This window comes from Capra hircus, chromosome 1 (genome assembly GCF_001704415.2).
Source record: "Capra hircus breed San Clemente chromosome 1, ASM170441v1, whole genome shotgun sequence".
Taxonomy (NCBI): Eukaryota; Metazoa; Chordata; class Mammalia; order Artiodactyla; family Bovidae; genus Capra; species Capra hircus.
In genome coordinates this window covers 124,906,799-124,930,502 of record NC_030808.1, presented here as the reverse complement: position 1 = coordinate 124,930,502, position 23,704 = coordinate 124,906,799, and the positions used below count along the sequence as shown (strand labels likewise).

General features: G+C 41.5%; 1 protein-coding gene and 1 non-coding gene across 2 annotated transcripts in view; one reads left to right on the top strand and one right to left on the bottom strand.

Annotated features, from left to right (window-relative positions):
• Positions 1–23,704, bottom strand: part of SLC9A9 (solute carrier family 9 member A9) — a 651,206-nt gene that overhangs the window by 349,882 nt on the left and 277,620 nt on the right. The window lies entirely within an intron of this gene.
• TRNAK-UUU lies at positions 16,284–16,356 on the top strand. The gene has a single exon. It is a non-coding gene; the product is annotated as a tRNA-Lys (tRNA).

Genomic DNA, 23,704 nt, shown 5'->3' with positions numbered 1-23,704 from the left:
CACTCCACTATTCTTGCCTGGACAATTCATGGACAGAGGAGCCCGGTGGGCGACGGTCCACGGGGTCGCAAAGAGTCGGACAGGACTGAGCATGTATGCACACACGGCGTGGTGCTAATTTGTAATAAAAAAAATTGCATTAGTGAACATAATCATTTTGATATGAGTGGTTTTGCTGACTGCCATGCTGCTTACAGGCCAGGACTCCTTCGTGGAGGCCTCTTCTGCATATGGAAATGAGCTTGTTATGAAACTACATACACGTTGTGCCTTTTGGTGGCCATGCCAGCACCAGTTCAAGTTTCACATCATCTCCTACAGTTGTTCACCCTGTGTGACTACTGTCTCTTTATAGTAATTATCTGTGTTACAGTGTCTTCATCTAAAAAGTGGTGATAACAATTGTGCCTCCTTCACAGAGTGGAGATTCATTGGGTTAATATACATATAGTGCTTCCACTTGGAACGTAGAAAGCACTCCATAAATGATAGCTGTTATTAACCATTGTTACTGTTATTTGTATTAATTATTGTTAGAGTGATTACTGTGTTTTTCACCATTTTCTCAAAAGAAGTCAATAAAAACTGAACTTTATTTCTAAAAATATAGCACATTTAGAATTCCAATTAATGTGTCAGAACATTTCACGAATCTTTTGAGGTGGAATGAGTAATACATTTAGAGCTAGATCAAATGCTGAATTCATCTTTTTCTTAATGAGGCTTGTAAAGCAGAAGATTTCTGGGATAGTATCAAAGAAGGAGATGCATGTAGATTGCTAACAATAGTTAAGACCAAAAGATCCATGGTTGTCTTGCAAACCCAACAGAGCCGAGCTTCTAGTAACCTTGCTGGAGTAGGCGACATCGAGGCAGACATACCACAGAAATCTCGTTGCTAAGTCTGTTAGTCACTTGGTTGTGTCCGAATCTTTGTGACCCATGGACTGTAGCCCATCAGGCTCCTCTGTCCATAGAATTTTCCTGGCAAGAATACCTGAGTGGGTTGCCATTTCCTCCTCCAGGGGATCTTCCCAACCCAGGGATTGAACCTGTGCTTCCTGTATTGAAGGCAGATTTTTTAACTCATCGCTATATCTAAAGCCAAAAAGAAAAGAAAGGAAAAGAAAAAACCATGAATAGAAATTGTCTAATAAAGTTGTGTGGAATTGCTGATCAGCAACAATCAAGGAAAAGTCATGAAACCTATGGCACTTGCTTTCATGGCAATCATCAGTCCACAGCTCACTGCAAGCCACATAGAGATGAAAAGAATTCAAACACAGGCGTTGCTTGCATCGGAGCCTGCAGTGCTTCATAAATGTTGTGTGCTGAGGACAGACATGAGGGGCTGAATGAAATGCTGGCTGCCTCTGGTTGGGTTAAAGGACTTTTCATAGATAAGGTCCTATGAAAAGCTTTCCTAATCTGGGCACCTTTCATTCCTGTGTTAAACAAACTCACTCAGATTATAAAGAGCTTTCTGAGAGGGTCTGATGGAGTTTCACCTGGTGACAAGCCCACTCCTAGAAAATATTTGCACTGATCAACTCATATCCCCAGATCCTTCTCCTGTTCTTCTATTTATTAGCAATTAAGTAAGCATCTGCCTCCCAAATCACAACTTAATTGAGAATCTGCATCCATCTTTTTAGAGTTGCAGATAATTTCACTTGAGCACAAGTTTATCTTTGGGGGCAAAGCACACAGTTATCTTCTTAAACTAATGCATTTTACCAAAGCAGTTGCCTCTCCTCTACAGATTTTAATTTTGTGTTTGAGGCATGGAAGCTGTGGACCAATAAATCTTACCAAAGAGGGTTTTCCTTTCACATAATGCCTTTAAATTACATTTTATGTGTGTAGCAGTTGCTATAAAGTATATATTGCAGAATGCAATGTCCCACAGTAGAGTCATCTCTGATACTGCATCTTCAGGACACAGCTTTGTCTGGGACAAGAATGTATACTTTACAGTATATTTGGATCTCTAAGCCAATACAGCTTGTACAAATTGAGAGATTTCTAACTCAGGTAATTAATAGGTCTATCCCACCCATGTAATAAAGGTAGTTACTAAGATTTGGAGTCGGATGCCAAGCACCAGGATGAACACTTCATTTACCAAGGTCATTGATCAGCTGTGAAGCTCCTAGGGCTAGGACCTGGGGCCCTGAAACAGTCTGAAGATTCAAGAAGATGGTTTTTGCACATGTTGGAAGATAACTGGGGCTTCCCTGGTGGCTCAGACAGTGAAGAATCTGCCTGCAGTGTGGGAGACTTGGGTTTGATTGCTGGGTTGGGAAGATTCCCTGGACAAGGAAATGGCAACCCACCCCAATATTGTTGTCTGGAGAATTCCATGGACAGAGGAACCTGGAGGGCTACAGTCCATGGGGTCGCAGAGTCAGACACGACTGAGCAACATACACTTTTACTTTCACTTCAAGCAGACAAAAGCTCAGAAGCTGGGGGAAATGTAGGCTGGAAGACCCAGTTGAGGACTGGGGTGGAGACAGGTCAGTGCAATGCTTCAAGTTAGAAACAGGTGAGCAAGCCACAGTGAATATATAAACAACAATCAACACAGCCAGGGGATTAATGATCGAAGGAGTCCAGGGATGGCTGTGAAGCCACATAAATGCACGCTTGCACTTTTCTGGAAGGAGAGTCCTTAACGTTCATACATCTTCTCCATTTAGTCCATGACCTCAAAAAAGTTGCACATCACTGCTGTGAGGATACACAAATACTAATGGCAGAACAAGGAAGGATGGTCAGAAACTGAGGCCAACAATAACTGTAGAAGGTAAGATAAGAGAATCAGCTAACCGGAGCAAGGCACAGGGAACAGGAGTGGGATCATGGGGGAAACCCTATGTTTGAGCCATGACCTTTTACACACTCTCTGCTCTGGTAGGGATCTTACATAGCTGCTGTGGGCTAGCAGGCAATGGGAGAACATGAGTAAATAATGACATCTAAGTATCTCTGCAGAGAGAGGTGAGGTTTGGAGAGTTGTATTTACAGGGGAATAAATGACAGAGGAAGTATAGCAGATAACACTGTGAAGCATAAATTAACCGTGGCTTGAAACAATCCTCTCTGTTCATGGTCGAGCTTATGTCAACTTCATTGATTCGAAACATCCAAAGTCACGTGCCTGAACTTACTATCACCACCACCACCAGGGCTTGGCTCTCCACAGGTCTATCAGAATGTGTGAGACACAACAGCTCCCAGGCTTTGTTTACCGCACCCAGGGCAAGATCTCCAAAAGACCCGATGTCTTTATTTATATGTCATGAGAACGCATGGGAGAAACAGGGAATTGGGAGAGAAATGTGCCTTGATGGCTTAGCTGTGAAATAAGTAACATGTTGGTAACAAAATGCATTTGGGTTGCAGATGTCTGTTTCTGAGATGGGTTCAAACCTAGTGAATTGTTCATAGTGTTTGTAAGGGAAGAAACTGGTAGCCAGTGTGGGTCAGAAGGAGGAGCGGGTACAAGGTGCAGGAGGTGGGGCTCCTCCTAATTTGAAGGGCAAGTGACAGGTGGTGAAGGCTGCTTTTGAGTAATTCCCACTTGCTCCTTTTATGGTAGGGAGCTCGTTCTTTCTCTGTCTGTCTCTTTCTCCAGTTTTTTGTTGTCGTTGTTGTATTTCTTTGGTCAGGTCCCTTGCATTATCATTCTACCCACAACTTACTGAGTATGCTACCAGCTAGTGTTGAACTTTACTTAAGTGGGACTAAGGGGATATAGAAATCACAAAGTCTTTGAGAAAAAGGGCAGAATTATACCTCACTGTCTCCTCTGGATTAAATCTATTCATTAGATTTTTATTCAAACCTATCCCCACCTTCTTGGAAAATCCAATTTTTAAAAAAATGCTTCAGGGCCATTATTAGAAAGCATCCAAATGGAAACAGAAATGAGTGAGTGATAGGAGAGGAGAATGCCATTTAGATGAAAACAATAGAGGACTGTGTAGCAGTCATATTCATCGTGTGTATGTGTGTGTGTGTGTGTGTTAGAGAGAGAAAGAGACTTAAAAATTTTATTCTGAGAAATAGCAAAATCCATGCTTTTGTATGTTAAAAACCTGCTTTATCACTTAATGCTAATAAAACATTATCAGGAGGAGGTCATTGCATAATTAGAGATTATAGCACCATGGATGCATACGGGATGTGATAGTGAGGCCCCAGGTAGCCTCATCGCAGGAAAAGTATGATAATCCCCACAGGCCTAATGCCAGAATTTGGGGACTGTAATGAAATGGAAAGCCTCAGGGAATTGGACAAGTGCCTCTGCCATCTTCTGCCCTGGAATTGCCTGACCGTTTAGGCCCTGGCATCAACCAGTCTGTGTAAGGGACAGTGGACAGGAAAGAGAACATTGCTTCTATTAAACCATTTACTTTTAAAATGTCCTGCCTTCAAACTTCTGGATTTGAAAAAAGAACTCAATCAATTACCAAAATGATGACAGACGAAAAAAAAAGTAACTTCTTTCTCTTCCAACCATAATAAAATAAACCAGCAAGATACCCAAAGGCAGTTTGTTGGTCAGTTGAGTGATCAGTCTGTGCAAAGCCAACATAGTTTTAGAGTCTTAAATACTGAATTTAGAAAGCATAGATGGTCGTGTTAAAATTCTATTGGACTTTGTGCTTTCCGCATTGCAATACTAATAGCTGCCGTTTATTGAAGGCCTCTTGCGAGCCAGAACTGTGATCAGCATTTCATATATGTTATTTATAATTGTTATAATATCCCCACGAATTTGAGCAAACTTGGGGAGATAGTGAAGGACAGAGAAGCCTGGCGTGCTGCAGTCCATGAGGTTGCAAAGAGTCGGACATGACTTAGGACCAGACAACAACAATAGTCCCACAGGAGAGATAATGTTATCTGCATATTACAAGGAGAAATTGAGGACATTGCGGAAAGTTAAGCTATGTGGCCTTACACATGGCTAGTAAGTGGTAGGACCTGCATTAGAACCTGTTTCTAAACCTCCTGGGTTGCCCCCTCTCTCCTCCTAGTAAACTGTAGGCAAATTTGTGCATCACTAAAAGGTTAGTTTTATGTGGTGATCCCAATAGGTAAGTTCTTCCCTTAAGTAATCTTTATAGGTAAATCGAGATCTTTAAAGCATCTATCTGTACATTTCTTTAATTCTTTTTTTGTATCTCTACTTAATAGCAAACCAGCAAAATGAATACATAAATAAGTAAAAGCCCAAAGGGATATTGAAACTGAAGAACTTACACAGTCAACTGTCCTCTAGTCCTTTCCAAAGGCTTAAGAAAATGTTTGTGTTTGAAGGGTAGAATCTTTTGCCTGTTATCTGGCAGGAAGTAGCATATCTGTCCTTGGCTGCTACTAAATTTTCTGGATAATCAAAACATTATTTTTCTATCAGAATGGAATGTCGTACCAAATGGAGACTCTTCTGGGTGCAAAATGAAGGAAGCCGACCTACCAAGGCAAACTTGAAAACAGATGTCATCCAGAAACGTGAGCCTTGATGAGTTCTCTTTGAACACATGACTTGTGCTTTAAAACACACAAGAACTGGGGCAGTGGTTTCTTATGACCTAAGCACACAGAAAAAGGTAGACCTGATCCTTTTGCAGACCCAAGGATCTCCCAATAGTATCTTATATTTTTGGCTTCAGAGGTGGTTCAACAAAATTCAATATATTTATTAATGAGAAATTAATTATACTCAGATGCATTTCATGCCAAATGGTGATTCCTTCTCCACTGACAACTGTTATCAAATTATCTGCCTGAGGCTACCAAATCCAGGAAGAAGTACTGACTTCTTGTGAAGAAAATGATTATCTCCATTCTTTGTTGCTGCATTCTTTTTAAGCTCCCTTTCCTGCATCAGGATTTGAATCAGCATGTCCTTCCTTTTTGCCTAGTTTAATGAAAATTAAGTTGTTAGAGTTACCTTCCTTTTGAGACTCTCAAGTAAGATATAATGCAATGTCATGAATAAGCTGATTAGGTTGGTTTAGATGAAGTGTAGAAATGTCAGTGAGTTCAGTCGTTCAGTCATGTCCGACTCTTTGTGACCCCGTGGACTGCAGCATGCCAGGTCTCCCTGTCCATCACCAACTCCCAGAGCTTACTCAAACTCATGTCAATCGAGTCAGTGATGCCACCCAACCATGTCATCCTCTGTCATTCCCTCCTCCTCCCGCCTTCAATCTTTCCCAGCACCAGGGTCTTTTAAATGAGTCAGTTCTTTGCATCAGGGGGCCAAAGTTTTGGAGCTTCAGCTTCAGCTCCAGTCCTTGATTTCCTTTAGAATTTCCTGGTTTGATCTCCTTGCAGTCCAAGGGACTCTCATGAGTCTTCTCCAACATCACAATTCAAAAGCATCAATCTTTCAGTGCTCAGCTTTCTTTAGAGTCCAACTCTCACATCCATACATGACTACTGGAGAAACCATAGCTTTGACTAGACTGACATTTGTTGGCAAAGTAACATCTCTGTTTTTTACTGTGCTGTCTAGGTTGGTCATAGGTTTTCTTCTAAGGAGCAAGCATCTTTTAATTTCATGGCTGCAGTTACCATCTGCAGTGATTTGGGAGCCCAAAATAATAAAGTCTGTCACTGTTTCCATTGTTTCTCCATCTTATTTGCCATGAAGTGATGGGACCAGATGCCATGATCCTCATTTTCTGAATGTTGAGCTTTAAGCCAACTTTTTCACTCTCCTGTTTCACTTTCATCAAGAGGCTCTTTAGTTCTTCTTCGCTTTCTGCCATAAGGGTGGTGTCATCTGCATGTCTGAGGTTATTGATATTTCTCCCAGCAATCTTGATTCCAGCTTGTGCTTCATCCAGCCCAGCATTTCACATGATGTAGTCTGCATATAAGTTAAATAAGCAGAGCGACAATATACAGCCTTGATGTACTCCTTTCCCAATTTGGAACCAGTCTGTTGTTCCATGTCTAGTTCTAACTCTTGCTTCTTGACCTGCATACAAATTTCTCAGGAGGCAGGTCAGGTGGTCTGGTATTCCCATCTCTCTCAGAATTTTCCACAGTTTCTTGTGATCCATAGAGTCAAAGGCTTTGGCATAGTCAATAAAGCAGAAGTAGACGTTTTCCTGGAACTCTCTTGCTTTTTTGATGATCCAGTGGATGTTGGCAATTTGATGTCTGGTTCCTCTGCCTTTCCTAAATCCAGCTTGAACATCTAGAAGTTCATGGTTCACATACTATTGAAGTCTGGCTTGGAGAATTTTGAGCATTACTTTATAGCATGTGAGATGAGTGCAATTGTATGGTAGTTTGAGCATGCTTTGGAATTGCCATTCTTTGGGATTGGAATGAAAACTGACCTTTTCCAGTCCTGTGGCCACTGCTGAGTTTTCCAAATTTGCTGGTATATTGAGTGTACCACTTTCGCAGCATTATCTTTTAGGATTTGAAATAGCTTAACTGGAACTCCATCACCTCCAATAGCTTTGTTTCTGATGATGCTTCCTAAGGCCCACTTTCTGGGATGTCTGGCTCTAGGTGAGTGATCATACCATCATGATTATCTGGGTCATGAAGATCTTTTTGGTATAGTTCTTCTGTGTATTCTTGCCACCTCTTCTTAATATCTTCTGCTTCTGTTAGGTCCGTACAATTTCTGTCCTTTATTGTGCCCATCTTTGCATGAAATGTCCCCTTGGTATCTCTAATATTCTTGAAGCTATCTCTAGTCTTTCCCATTGTATTGTTTTCCTCTATTTCTTTGCACTGATCACTCACTGAGGAGGGCTTTCTTATCTGTCCTTGCTATTATTTGGAACTCTGCATTCAAATGGGTATATCTTTTCTTTTCTCCTTTGCTTTTTGCTTCTGTTGTTTTCACAGCTATTTGTAAGGCCTCTTCCCACAGCCATTTTGCCTTTCTTTTTCTTGGGGATGGTCTTGATCACTGTCTCCTGTACAATGTCACGAACCTCTGTCCATAGTTCTTCAGGCACTCTGTCTATCAGATCTAATCCCTTGAATCTACTTGTTACTTCCACTGTATAATCATAAGGGATTTGATTTAGGTCATACCTGACTGGCCTAGTGGTTTTCCTTACTTTCTTCAATTCAAGTCTCAATTTGGCAGTAAGAGTTTCATGATCTGAGCCACAGTCGGCTTCCAGTCTTATTTTTGTTGACTGTATAGAGCTTCTTCATCTTTGGCTGCAAAGAATATAATCAATTTGATTTTGGTATTGACTGTTTGGTGATGTCCATTTCTCTTGTGTTGTTGGAAGACATGTTTGCTATGACCAGTACATTCTCTTGGCAAAACTTTATTAGCCTTTGTCCTGCTTCATTCTATACCTCAAGGCCAAATTTGCCTGTTACTCCAGGTATCTCTTGACTTCCTACTTTTGCATTCCAGTAATGAAAAGGACATCTGTTTTGGGTGTTAGTTCTATAAGGTCTTATATGTCTTCATAGAACTGTTCAACTTCAGCTTCTTCAGCATTACTGGTCAGGGAATAGATTTGGATTACTGAGATATTGAATGGCTTACCTTGGAAATGAACAGAGATCATTTTGTCATTTTTGAGATTGCCTCCAAGACTTTAGACTCTTTTGTTGACTATGATGGCTACTCCCTTTCTTCTAAGGGATTCTTGCTCACAGTAGTAGATATAATGGTCATCTGAGTTAAATTCACCCATTCCTGTCCATTTTAGTTTGCTAATTCCTAAAACATCGATGTTCACTCTTGCCACCTCCCATCTGATCACTTCCAATTTGTCTTGATTCAAAGAGTGGTGCTGCAGCTGTGTGGCACTGGAGCAGTGGCTGCCTGGTGCTGGAGGTACTGTGAGGAGATACCCCACATCCAAGGGCAGAGAAGCCCCAGCAAGATGGTAGGCACTGGAGTGGTGGCTGTGTGGCGCTGGAACGACTTTGAGGAGATACCCCACATCCAAGTGCAAAGGAGAAGCCCCAGCAAGATGGTAGGAGGGGTGAAATCAGGACCCAGAGACTCCACAGAGGCTGAGACAACTGTGTTTGAGTGTGTCCTGAAGAGGTATGAGTCAGCAGTGGACTGCTGCGGGGGTGGGGCTCTGGGGGCAGTAGACCCTGGTATGGCATAAGCCCTCTTGGAGGATGTTGCCATTAACCCCACCATAGAGCTGCCAGAACTTACACAGGACTGGGGAAACAGGCTCTGGAGAGCAGAGACAGAACCTTGTGTGCACCAGGACGCTGGAGAAAGGAGCAGTGACCCCACAAGAGACTGACCCAGACTTGCCCGTGAGTGTCCAGGAGTCTCCGGTGGAGGCGTGGGTTGGCGGTGGCCTGCTGCAGGGCTGGGGGCACTGAGTGCAGCAGTGTGTGCATGTGACCCTTTGAAGGAGGTCGCCATTATCTTCATTACCTCCACCATAGTTTGGCCTCAGGTCAAATAACAGGGAGGGAATACAGCCCCGCCCATTGACAGAAAATTGGATTAAAGATTTTCTGAGCATGCCCTGGGCTTCCCTGGTAGCTCAGAAGTTAAAGTGTGCACCTGCAATGCAGGAGACCTGGGTTCGAGAACAGGATCCAGTTTCCCCTTCAGTCAGTCTCTCCCATCAGGAAGCTTCCATAAGCCTCTCATCCTTCTCCATCAGAGGGCAGACAGACTGAAAACCACAATCACAGGAAACTAACCAATCTGATTACATGGACCACAGCCTTGTCTAACTCAGTGAAACTATGAGCTATGCCGTGTAGGGCCACCCAAGATGGACAGGTCATGGTGGAGAGTTCTGACAAAACGTGGGCCACTGGAGAAGGGAATGGCAAACCACTTCAGTATTCTTGCCTTGAGAACCCCATGAACAGTATGAGAACCCCAAAAAGATAGGACACTGAAAGATGAATTCCCCAGGTCGGTAGGTGCCCAATATGCTACTGGAGATCAGTGGAGAAATAACACCAGAAAGAATGAAGGGATGGAGCCAAAGCAAATACAACACCCAGTTGTGGATGTAGAAATGAGGGGGATGTAAATCATAAGCACTAAAGAGTTTTCTGGAGAGACTCTATCCAATCATTTTCTAATCCCAAATTCTGGCTTATTTTGTGTAACAGTTGCTTGGTTGATTTGAATGGGAAACAAAGTTGGCAGCAGAAAGGAGAGAGATAGACATACTGCTTGCTGCTCAGTGGATTATAATATGCTTCCTTGCCTTCTAATAAAAATGAAAGAATCCTTTGTGTCCTTTGTGACTGGGCTTAAAGGGGGAAAGGTTTATGTTTTGCAGTCATTTCCAGGAATAGGATGAGATGGAGCCTTTTTGCGATATGTTTCTGATAGCCCAGAGCAAAAATCTTTCTCCCTGGGCTTCTCTGCTTCTTCTGAGTGATGGGAGAAAACAAACCATTGCACAACATAGTTTAACCAAGTTTAGATGAAATATAATTTTGGTAGTGAAATATACAACGAAAACTTTAGGGCCCAACAGCCAGCAAATATATGGAATAACTTTTCTTTAAGGGATTTGAACACTATGAGAGATGAAGCAAATAATATAAGTCGTATTTTCTTTTCATCCCACATGCACACTAAGAGACATAAGTAACCACACACTCCTGCCCGCCCATCCTACTTGCACACCTGAAACATCTCATCAGATGTTAGAGTTTTTTGGAGTAAGTGAAGGATTTCGTTTTTGAAGGATGTTTGTGCTGTGCTCAAAGCTCCTTTATCTGTAGTCTTAGAGACCTCAGCTTTTGAGGTTTTATTTTCCATAAATTACCCACAGTTGGTATCACTCTTCTCTTTCCTTATAGTTAAATGCTTCCTGTTGAATTATCTGATCGCATCCATCAAGAACACAGTCTATGTTATTGATCACTAAATAATGTGACATCACGCTTAGGGAATATGAAAAACTCATTCAAAATTCAGCACACAGATGCTCCCCCATAATAAACAGTCTTGAAAATATGTCAAGGCATATCTTTCTTTGTTAGCTTCCTCTTCACTCTCCTTCTTAATGCTTAGCAAACAGAAATTGCCAGAAAATTAAGCACGAGCCTATGAAAGACGTTATTAATTTCAGAACTGAGTTGAAAGAAAACCAAACTTAAACTATTTTATACTTTTGGCTGAGATGAGAGCACATCAGTTCCTACAGTCCCCAATTTGGAGAAGGCAATGGCACCCCACTCCAGTACCCTTGCCTGGAAAATCCCATGGACAGAGGAGCCAGGTGGGCTGCAGTCCATGGGGTCACGAAGAGTCGGACATGACTGAGAGACTTCACTTTCACTTTTCACTTTCATGCATTGGAGAAGGAAATGGCAACCCACTCCAGTGTTCTTGCCTGGAGAATCCCAGGGATGGCGGAGCCTGGTGGGCTGCCATCTCTGGGGTCGCACAGAGTCGGACACGACTGAAGCGACTTAGCATCAGCAGCAGCAGTGCTTTAAGGAAGGTGTGGTGCTAAAAGCAGCAGAAAACTGCTTCAATTAATTCTAATCATCACCATCATTAAACAATTCTATTTAGAGTGCCATATTAGGTAACAGGGAGTCAAAAACAAATAATAAGCACTGCTCTCCCTAGAACCCCAGTGTTGATAGCTAATAGCAGATGGTTTGATTTTAACTCAGGGGCCACAGATAAAAGGCTCCATTCTTGCTTACCAATTCCCTGAACTCTCCAGTTCCCTGGTAAATTTCTTTCACACACACTCTTACACTTTTTTATTTTTTTTTAAATGGTAATGTTTGCAGGAAAAATCCACTCCATTGTAAGGGGCACATTATTCTGAGAGCATAGATTTCCTCACAAATACCAGCATCACTTCCAGTGCTCTGTAATAAGTGACTGCAGCTGTTGCCATGGTGATTTTCATTTTAAAAAATACTGTATCCACACAAAGACAGGCAACACAGCTGTTTCCAGGAGGCATCCTAAAACATGCCCAGATGGAATGATGCTACTGCCTTTAGCCAGAATGAGAGGGACATGTGTATAAGTCCAAGAAGAACTAAAGATGGGGCTGTGGCTGTGCCCCGATAAGGGTTTATTGGAGGGTGACTTAGAGCTGTGAGAGTTCAACTTACCCCCAGTTTCCCCAGGTAGATACTTAGCACCAGGTTGTTGTTATTAAAATAATTCTCTCCAGTAGCTGCCTTAAAAAAGACATTCTCATCCCCCAAATCTCAATGCTACTCCCAGAGCATTCCAGAAGCAAGCTCTACTGACGGCACTCGCTCAGGACTTACTTATCTGAAGTTCCATGGACCACACCAATGTGTTATTAAAATGCTGCAAAGGAGTCAATGCAATGTATTTTAAATCATTCCCCAATTTCCATTTGGGGAGACAGTGCAGCCTGTTGCTGTCCTGGTCTTTCAAAAGGGAAAAAAAGTTTGGTTTTCTCTGTGTGGGGTGCAGTAGGCATCAATGAAGACGAATATTTAAAAAAATTGATACCTGGGGAGTTGCCATTGTCTTTAACAATGACATTATGGTTCTCAAGGAGCAGGACACTTTTGTTTGTTGTTTTGTTGCCTTGATTTGCATGGCAAACCAGATGCTGAGAATGATGGGCTGTGCTTAGTTGCTCAGTCATGTCTGACTCTTTGTGGTGCCATGGACAGAAGCCCATCAGACTCCTTTGTCCATGGGGATTCTCCAGGGAAGAATACTGGAGTGAGTTGCCATTTCCTCCTCTATGGGATCTTCTCAACCCAGAGATTGAATCCAGTTCTCCCACATTGCAGGCTGATTCTTTACTGACTGAGGCACCAGGGAATGATGTGAGTAGCTTCAATATGTTGGTGGCCTTGGGACTTCCCTGGTTCCAGTGGTTGAGAATCATCCTTGCAATGCAAGGGATTTGGGTGCGATCCTGGGTCAGATTAACTAAGATCCCACATGCCCCTGAACAACTAAGCCTGCGTGCCACAAGTACTGAGCCCATGAGCCACAACTAGAGAGTCCATGCACTGCAACAAAAGATCCTGAAGGATGCAACTAAGATCCAACACAGCCGAATAAGTAAATACATTTTAAAAATGTTGGCAGCCTCAATCCCTCATTCTAAACAAAATTCAAACTAGTTGTCCCTTTGTAAAGCTGAAGGGAGAGTTCTTGCTGTCACACAAGACAGGAGTGGGATTGAGCAGCAAAGTGGGAAAAGAAAGTCTACCATATGCCTCATGGGAAAAGGGTCTGAAAAGAAATTATAGTCCCAGTCTCATACTATGACTTATCTCGTAAAAACATAGTTATGTTTCTGGAATTCTCTGTATCTTATCAAACAATCAGTTACAGCTATTTTGTTATTATTAAGATCATTGAATTATAAGTATTATTATACGGTATAAGTAACCAAATGCCCAGAATCTAATAATAAAAGGATTTTACTTGGAAAGCACAAGTGGTCTTTTTATTCTGTGAGGAGAGCCTTTATTTGCAAAGAAATAATGGCTGTGCTTAACGTCTGAATAATCAGCAATCTTTGCGGTGGTAGTGGTTATTAAACATAAGGTTGAGATGTGACCCACAAATAATCCGCGGGAAGCTCTGGGGCTTTATGAGCTAAACAATTGCCTGTGTTTGGTCCTGGCTTGGCACTGACACTCTCTGTGACCTAGCAAAATACCACTTCTTTCCTTTGTGCTACCGCAATGCAAATGATGTTGAGGCTGACCACAGACTAGGCTTGGAGGCAAAAGAATCCAAGTTACTTCGCTGCTGCTGCTAAGTCGCTTCAGTCGAGTTTGGCTCTGTGCGACCCCACAGATGGCAGCCCACCAGGCTCCACCATCCCCGGGATTCTTCAGGCAAGAACACTGGAGTGGGTTGCCATTTCCTTCTCCAATGCATGAAAGTGAAAAGTGAAAGTGAAGTTGCTCAGTAAGTGTCCGATTCTTCATGACCCCATGGACTACAGCCCACCAGGCTCCTCCGTCCATGGGATTTTCCAGGCAAGAGTACTGGAGTGGGGTGCCATTGCTTTCTCCGCAGTGCCCTGAAATATTCAATGTCATCCATAATAAAATACATAATAAAATGGAAATAAAACAAACAAACTCCTATGGTTCCTTGAGACCTGTAAGAAATCAAAATATTTCATTTGTCTCCTCATCATGTTGCAAAGTAGGAAATCAGTGGCTCTCTTCATTCTTTTCTTTTTTAAAAAAACTCAGAAATCAAAGGAAATATGGAGAATGAAGTCACTCATCCAGAGTTTAGCAAGTAATCAATAACTGTTCCAACTATGGTTTTCTTGGCTTCTTATCTATATGCCTAGCCCTGCTTGCAGATATTTTGCTGCTCTGAAAAGTAACTAAAACTGAGACGTTTCCTCTAGACAGATTAGAATTCTTTAAGCATGCAAAAAATAAACAAAAGTAGAACTCATTAACTTATCAGATTTAAATATTAACATTGGTAAGTCAATCCTTAATGCTAATAAATGTTATTAGCTTTTTAATATTAATGAGGTACAGAGGTTGGTGACATTCTTGTTCCTCAGTGGATTTGAGAGGACTGTCCCAAAACTCAACTCCCAGTAAATCAGAAAAACTGATCAGTATGAAATCACTCATGTTGACCAGCAACCATGGATAAGGAAAGAATCCGGAAATTATTTCATAGTCATTGCGAGGAGCTAAGGTAATGAAATATGGGTGATACAGAATGTTAAATAGACCAGAAGGGTGAAATATATATTTTTTCTTTCTTTCTTTTTTTTTTTTTTTTAACAAATGCTTTCAAATACTTCAAATCCTCTTTTTTCACTGTGCCCAGGGCTGAGAGAAGAGACCCACTGGGCTGTCTTTCTAGCTTTTGGCAGGGCTTGCTGAAGATCAGAAAACAATATGGGGAGGAAGCTCTGTGTGATTTGTCTTAACTGGGTATAAGAAAGCGACGATTGGAGATGTAAGTGGAAATGATGCAAGTGTATTTAACCACACATTTCATTTCCCTTAGACCTGGGAAGCTAGAGGGAGACAGTCTAAATAATTATAGTAGGAAGGTTATCTTTCAAAATTTCTTCTCTTTAATTAAATTCCAATATGATTATTTCTATTGGTTTTCATGCTTATTCATTCAGCGAATATTTGCGGAGTGCCTACTAAGTGCCTGGAACTATTGTAGATGATGGTGATATGTCAGTGAATATAAGCGAGAGGGGTGGTGTGGGGAAGCAAAGAGACAATAAATATGAAAACCAACAATCAATCTTTTGAGATGGGAAATGATCTGTTACCCTCCCCAAACAGATTTGAAATAATTCAAAATTTAAAATTATAAAGTGACTTCAGAGACAATATCTTATATGAGTTTCTTCGTATTCCAATGAAATGTTTTGTCATGAAAGCTCCATTTTGTAGATTTAGGGGTTGAAATTAAGCAAAGTTAAGTGATTCAGCCGAATTCTTTTAAACAGTGAACATTGCTGGGGAAGGGGATGGGGGTGGGAGGTGAGGGCAAGAATAGGTTGGAAGCCTGGGATTGACATGTACACATTGCTATATTACAGAGATTACCAACAAGGATCTCAGTATTTTGAAGTAACCTAAATGGGAAAATGACAAATCTAAACAGCATATTAAAAAGCAGAGATATCACTTTGCCTGAAAATGTCTGTAGAGTTAAAGCTATGGTTTTTCCAGTAGTCATGTACGAATGTGAGAGTTGGACCATAAAGAAGGCTGAGTGCTGAAGAATTGATGCTTTTGAATTGTGGTACTGGAGAAGACTCTTGAGAGTCCCTAGGACTACAAGGAGATCAAACCAGTAAATCCTAAAGGAAATCAAGGACTGATGCTGAAGCTGAAGCTCCAAAACTTTGGCCACCTGATGCGAAAGGCCAACTCTTTGGAAAAGACCCTGATCCTGGGAAAAATTGAAGGCAAAAGGAGAAGAGGGTGACAGAGGATGAGATGGTTTGATGGCATCACTGACTCAATGGACATGAGTTTGAGTGAGCTCAGGGAGATCGTGAAGGAGAGGAAAGGATGGTGTGCTGTAGCCCATGAGGTTGCAAAGAGGCAGACATGACTTAGTGACTAAACAACAACAAAGGGGAAAGAATTGAAAAAGAATAGATACACGTGTGTATAGCTGAATCACTTTGCTGTGCACCTTAAACTAACACAACACTGTTAGTCAACTATGCCCCAGTATAACAGAAAATTTTTAAATAAAGAAATAAAGTGATCAAACAACAAACAAACAAGCAAAAAGAGTGAACAGGGAAGCCAGGGTTTAAATTCAGAACATCTTCTTAACAGCCTAGGTGGCTCAGCTGGTAGAGCATCAGGCTTTTAATCTGAGGGTCCAGGGTTCATGTCCCTATCCAGGCACCAAAAAATAAATAAACAAAATAAATTCAGAACATCTTTCTTTAAAACTTCTGCTCTTTTACTGTATCATAGCACTTCCAGGATTAATTTAACATTTTGTGTACCTATGTACAGCCTGGCATGCTACAATCCATGGACTGGCAAAGAGTCGGACACGACTGAGTGACTGAACTGAACTGAACTACACAGTTTTCAAAGTGAAAGTGAAAGTCACTCAGTCGTTTCTGACTTTGAGACAGTCCATGGAATCCTCCAGGCCAGAATACTGGAGTGGGTAGCCTTTCCCTTCTCCAGGGAATCTTCCCAACCCAGGGATCAGACATTGCAGGAGGATTCTTTACCAGCTGAACCATAAGGGAAGCCCAGGAATACTGGAGTGGGTAGTCTATCCCTTCTCCAGGGGATTTTCCTGACCCAGAAATCGAACTGGGGTCTCCTGCATTGCAGGTGGATTCTTTACCAACTGAGCTAGCAACAATTCTCCAAAGTCATGTATTTAACCTTTCCACTCTGTATTGCTAATTTACAGCATGGTGGATTAACCACTGCTTTCAAATTTCACTGTGAAGGGAGCAGGGTTATTGCCAGACCCTCTGGGTTTGACAGTAACTTTTGCTACCCTAGAGGCAGTGATTTAATTAAGTACAATAGCTTACAGGACTGGTGTCCTTACAGTGAATTTGCTGGGGATGGCGGGTGGGGGATGTGGGGGTGGGGATAAGAGGCTGTGCGTGGCACACACAACACCATGGTTACATATGACACCCTGGGGAGTCACTGATGCTTTTCTTTGCCTTTGTCGCCTCACTTGTAAAAAAGGGATGATAATTACATTAGTTTACCTACTTATCTTAGGGTTGTCATAGGAATCATATTGTACAATAGATGTAGGAAGACTTCGTGAATGGTGAAGTGTAATTATCACAGAAAGAATCCTCTAAATCAGCTGTCTGATGGATGACATGTAGCTAGACTAGGCTTCTTACTATTTCCACTCAAGAGGACCTAAGTGTTCTGCTGGAATTTGGAGCCAGTGCCATGGTGTGAGCAAAACTCCAGCTAACAGACCAGGTGTTCTAATTCCAGGTTCTCAAGCCCAGAGGCCTGCAAAGCACACCTTTATTGAGCCTGTTATCTAGCTGTCATTTAAAGTCATCCAGAAGGAAGACCGGTTCTGCATATTTTGAAAAGCGCCTGAACTCGATGGAAGGTGTCCACGTGTTTGCACAAAAGCACTGTTCCCCCTGCAGACTTTTCTGGGGGATCTGCAGATTCTTCTGGCAGAATCCCCATTGGTTTCAAGACCCTCCCCCCACATCCCCACTGCTCCCACATTCATCCCCACCCCTAGCCTCCCAGAACCTCTATTACCATCCCTCTGACCCCTCACCCTGCCCTGACTAAGACTTGAGGCCCTGCTGGGGAAATTTTCTGGAGAACTTCTCCTCTATTACATTTTCAACCTATAGAAAACAGTTTTCTCATGTTCTCTTTCTTATTTATTTAAAAAATTTTCCACAATACCTTTCTTCAATTTTTAAAAACTTATTACTCCTGCAGGTTTTATTTGTCCTTAATGCTATCATATAAAAAAATTAAATTTGCTGTTGTATTATTTGATGTTTCAAAGTGGCTGAGAGTTGGGGAGGCCTGTTGGATGAGTTTGCTTTGAAAACTCACTGGTTTATTCATTATGAGACCAGCTGCACGTAGCCGGCCCCGCAGCCACAGGCCTCCTTCCTGTGCGTGCCCCTGACCCTGCTAGAGGCCCTGGCTCAGACCCAAGGGCTCTAGGTCAACACCTCTCGAGATCACAACGGTGAGATCTTAGCTACAATCTGCCCCCTGAGAAGTTTTTCTTGGTGACGAAAGCACCAGGTCAGTTGTTCCAAACATTCATTAGCTCCCTTTAAAGGGAATTTAAGCAATTTTTTTATCCTTTAGAAATTCTTAATACTTAAGTACATTAACTTTAACTCTATTTAATACTAGCATTTGTGTGCCTTTTGATTAATATTTCATTCATTTTTAATGGCTTAATAAATCCTTTTAAAAGGCTAAAGGAAATACAGGCACAGGTGGGGCAATTCTGCATGTAGTCTAAAGTAAGAGAGCCTAATCTCTTTTTCCCTGGCTGAATATAACCGATGCTTAGCTCTGTAATATTGTGTAAATTACTTAATCTTTCTGTATAATAGGGATGGTAAGAGTACCTGGCTTTCTCCAAAGAAGTCCCTTTCACAGTTTAAGATGGTTCCCTTCTTTAGCTCTCTCCCCAAGGACCATTAAGATGCAGTCCTACTAAAAATCAAGCATGTGAAATAGCATTTCTAAGACTTGAGGCTGAGAATGCTTGTGACCACACGTGAGCTTAAGGGTTTTAAAGCCAAGAGTTTTCTTCCATATTTTATGAGCAGAAACCTATGTGCAGCTCTTGTAAGTCATTAAACATAATCAGCTATCTTTCATGGAAACTGTTGGTCTTATCACTGCAAGGGTGGGAAAGAATACTCACATCAGGTCTATACATTTCTACCCTGTACAAGGTGCATTTGTCTCCTGGGACTGGAAGTATACACACGTGTGCATGCTCAGTTGTGTCCTAGTCTTTGTGACCCCAGGGACTGTAGCCCACCAGGCTCCTCTGTCCATGGGATTTCCCAGACAAGACTACTGGAGTGGGCTTCCATTCCCATCTCCAGGGGATCTTCTCAACCCAGGGATAAAACCTGTGTCTCCTGCTTTGGCAGGCAAATTCTTCACCACTGAGCCACCTGAGAAGCCCAAAGAAGTATATATGTCTCTCATAAATCAACAAATAAATATTGACTTGCAACCACAGGAGTCAACTTTGAATGGTCTTCATTCACTACTTACAAGTGATCACATCTGAGATGCGAGAAGGACCATCTAAAGTACATGAGAACAAAGCATCCTTGGTTGCCGTGGCAGCCATCCTTTGAGCCATCCTTGACCCTTGGTACCGACACCCTTGTGTAGTCCCCTCTCACACCGTACCAACACTGGTCTGTGTGATCAATAGAAGTGATAGTCCCCTCTCACACTGTACCAATGCTGGTCTGTGTGATCAACAGAAGTGATAGTACATCCTGTCTGAGATTAGATTTAAACAGTTACCACGGCCTCCATTTTGGTTGCTTTTTCTTTCTCTCGCATGCATTATGTCATAATCTTTCAGTCTTTCTCTTAGATAGCTCTATGAAGGGGAAGTTAAGTCATGACCAGCCCTATGGAGGAGAACGTGTGGCGTGGAAGTTAAACAGCTATGTGAGTGAGCTTTAAGTGGATCTTTTAGTCCTAGTTGAGTCCTCAGAGACTTCTGTGCTGGCCAACAGCTTAACTGCAAAGTCATGAAACCTTGAACCAGAGGGTCTCAGTGGACCCTCAGGGACAGTGAGATGAATGTTTGCCATATCAAGAAACAAAGTTGTTGGGTAATTTGCTACCCAGCAATGGATAATTGATAGTTACTTAAGGTCTAATTTGGTTTCACGTCAGACCATCAGGAAACAACTTTAAAGAACTATTATATAATAGCAGTGGCTTTATGTAGTTAGGGATTACTGCTTTACTTTTAGCTTTTGTAGTTGGCAGATTTTTAAAAGGTCAATTTGAAGGATAATTTTGTGTCTTTCATAAGACTACAATCAAGAACATTGTCTATTATGTCACCCTATGCCCTACTTTTCACATTTCAGTAACAATACTGGCAGATAATTTGTGTATTTTCTTTAGCTGGCTTGGAGAACTGTGTAATCTAACATACTTCCCTTTTCACTTTGTTGCCAGGAGGCTCTGAACAAAGTTTAGCGCCAAATTAAGTATCTAAATATGGGCTCCCCAGGTGGTGCGGTGGTAAAGAGTCCTCCTGCCAATGCAGGAGATGCAGGTTTGATCCCTGGGTAGGGAAGATACCCTGGAGAAGGGAATGGCAACCCACTCCAGTATTCTTGCCTGGGAAATCCCATAGACAGATAAGCCTGGTGAGCTACAGTCCTTGGGGTCGCAAAAAGTCAGATATGACTAAGCATGTATGCACTAAGCATCTAATTGGTGCCAGATACTCATCTTCTTGTTTAAGAGAGGTCTTATCTTTTACTTATTACCCTTTTTGAAAGTAAATGTTCCTTAGTCCCACAAACTAACTCAAGTCCTTTGTGGATATAATTAAGGCTAATTCAAGATACTATGAGTTTGTTGAGTAATCGTTAGGTGCAAAGCAGGGTAGCAGGCCCTAGAAATACAAAGATGAACAAGACAAGAAGTAAAGCTTCCTTTTAAGGAGCTCAAAATCTAGTATTGAACAATTACACGGAGAGCCAGTCATAAAACCAGCTGACAGTCCTGTTCATTGCAGGGTGAATAAAGCAGGATGAAAGTGTTGGGGAGAGAAAAATGATCCCTGACTTGGGACAAAACCAAAACTGGACCCAACGAAGAGGGAGAGGCTGGCACTACTACTCAGGGAAAACAAGAATCATCTAGGATTTCCCTTGTGGTCCAGTGGCCTATGCAGGGGGCATGAATTTGATCCCTGGTCCAGGAGATTCCACACGCTGAGGAGGCAACTAAGGCTCTGAGCTGCAATCACTGAGCCCAGGCCCTTTAGCCTGAGCTCCATAACAAGAGAAACCACTGCTTTGAGGAGCTTGAGCATCACAACTAGAGAGTAAGCCCCATGTCCCACAGCTGGAGAGTAACGCCTGCTCACCACAACTAGACAAAGCCTGTGCACAGCAATGAAGACCCAGGGCAGCCAAAAATAAATAAATCAATAAAAGAATTATTTAAACAAGAGTCATCTTGGTTATGGTGAGAAGCTTAGTGTGGCTCAAGTAGGGGTGAAATGAAAGTGGAGGTGTATGGGGTACAAGTGAAAACAAGTAATATGCTTCTGACTACCTGGGAACACAGTTTACAGGGAAGAGATGGCAATACAATAAAGGCCATTTTTTCCACATGAGTGCTGATCAAATTAATAAATAGCTAACCTACAAGGGAATAATAAAGCTATTTAATAACAGTTAACAGCACTCCCACTCAGCTGTAATAATGCTGAATTCTTGCACAACTAGAAAGAAAGAATAATTTAAAATTAGAAACATGTCCAATTCTTATTAATTATCCACAGATTCTGTCACGTTTCCAAAAAGGGGCCTGCTGGTTTAAGCAAGAGTTAGAGAGAATTCTGGAGGCCTTGCTTCCAGTAAAACCACGAAACCTCACAAAGATACAAATGCACCAATACAAAGCAAAAATGAAAGCCTTTTTTGCTCTTTTCTGTTGGTCTAAACCACATTGGAACCCACTGTGTTTACATTTATTACAATCAATAGTATATTTTCTTTACAAGACCTCGGATTACTCCCCCAAATAAATACGCTTCCCTTAGACTGAGTCAAAAGAGCAGATTGTCATTCTGACCTTAGTGAGTCAAAGTGCCTAAATGCTAAAGCATTCACTAACTAACCAGATTCATCAGCCCTTTGCATATTTATTAGGAGCTGAATGGTAAGTTATTTGATGGCACTCCACAAATTTTTGTACTTCTTTAGACCAGAAGCTACAAGCTCAGGTCCCAGCAAGGCCACGCCTATAATGTAAAGGACCTAGCTGTCTGTGGAAATGAGGGCCAGGGATGAGAACTCCCTGTTTTCAGTTGTGGCACAGGCACGCTTTTCTGGTTATTTTTAATTGTCTGTGAGAGACATTGAAAATCTCAACCATTATGTAAAACTGGCTAATTTTTAAATGTTAGAAATGAAAACAAAATTTTGAACACTGTGTGGACTGAACAAAATGTGTCTGTGGACTGAACAAAACCCATAACACATGGGTTATGACCAGTAGAACATATGTTTGTAACTTCAGCTTTAGGAAATCATATTAGCAGATGTTATCTTTGGCACATATTAAGAAATTGTTCAGAAACCACTTTTAAGACGTGCATTTGTTTTCAATGACTCTATGACATCGCCTAGTGCTGACAGGAGGACACAGCAGTGTTAAGGAAGTTAAGTGTCCTCAGAAAGTTGTTAATAGGTGGTTCATGCATCCAGCAGAATGAAACTTATATAGAGTCCCTTCCTGTATTAGTGCATATAAGTTTATACGTGAATTATAACAGCTTCTTGAACTCATGGCTGAATGCAAAATAAAAAAAATGGAAATTTCCAAGAGTAAGAAACAAAAGGAAAACTGAACGCAAGAATAAGCCCCACTTGATGCCACTAAAAAAAAACAACAAAACAAAACCCTCACCAAAGACAAATTTGTGTGCTTCATTTAACTGACCTGAAAGAGAATTCAAACCAATATCCTTCACTTTTCATTCTAACTTTGTTTAATAAAAAGATTTAAAAATATATACATAGTTTAGAAAGAGCAACCACTGTGAAGGAGAAGCAGGAAAAGAAATTAAAAAGGGAGAACTTGAACCAAAAGAAACAGAAACAGCAGCACAGTCTGAAATATCCTCTTAAACAGCTACATTTAAAATAATTAATAATACATTAATGTATATAACATAATGAAAATACATAGCCAATGTTAAAAAGAAACAAACCAAAATCTACAAAGTAAATGCTAACTGCTCAGTCATTTCCAACTCTTTGTGACACCACTGACTGTAACCCACCAGACTCCTCTGTCCATGGGATTTTCTAGGCAAGAATACTGGAGTGGGTTGCCATTTCCTTCTCCAGGGGATCTTCCTGACCCAGGGACTGAACCCAGGTCTTCCCCAATGCAGGCAGATTCGATACTGTCTGAGCCACTATGGCTAAGTCGCTTCAGTCGTGTCTGACTCTGTGCAACCCCATAGACGGCAGCCCACTAGGTTCCTCTGTCCCTGGGATTCTCCAGGCAAGAATACTGGCAAAACTCAGCTGATACAGTTCAAAATAGAATTAGAGGACAGGATCTGAGTCAATCATTCAAATAATATAAAAAGGGAAAAAAATAAATAATAAGACACATGCAGAATAAACTGAAAAGATCCAACAGATATCTAATAACAGTTTTAAAAGAAAGAAAAGAGACAAGGGAGAGACTACCTTATAGGAGATTTTTTATAAAATTGGATAATCATATTAAGTTCTGAGTGGAATAAACTAAAATTAATGCACACATTCAGAAAACTAAGATCATGGCATCTGGTCCCATTACTTCATGGCAAATAAATGGGGAAACACTGGAAACAGTGAGAGACCTTATTTTTGGGGGCTCCAAAATCACTGCAGATGCTGATTGCAGCCATGAAATTAAAAGATGCTTGCTCCTTGGAAGAAAAGCTATGACCAACCTAGAGAGCATATTAAAAAGCAGA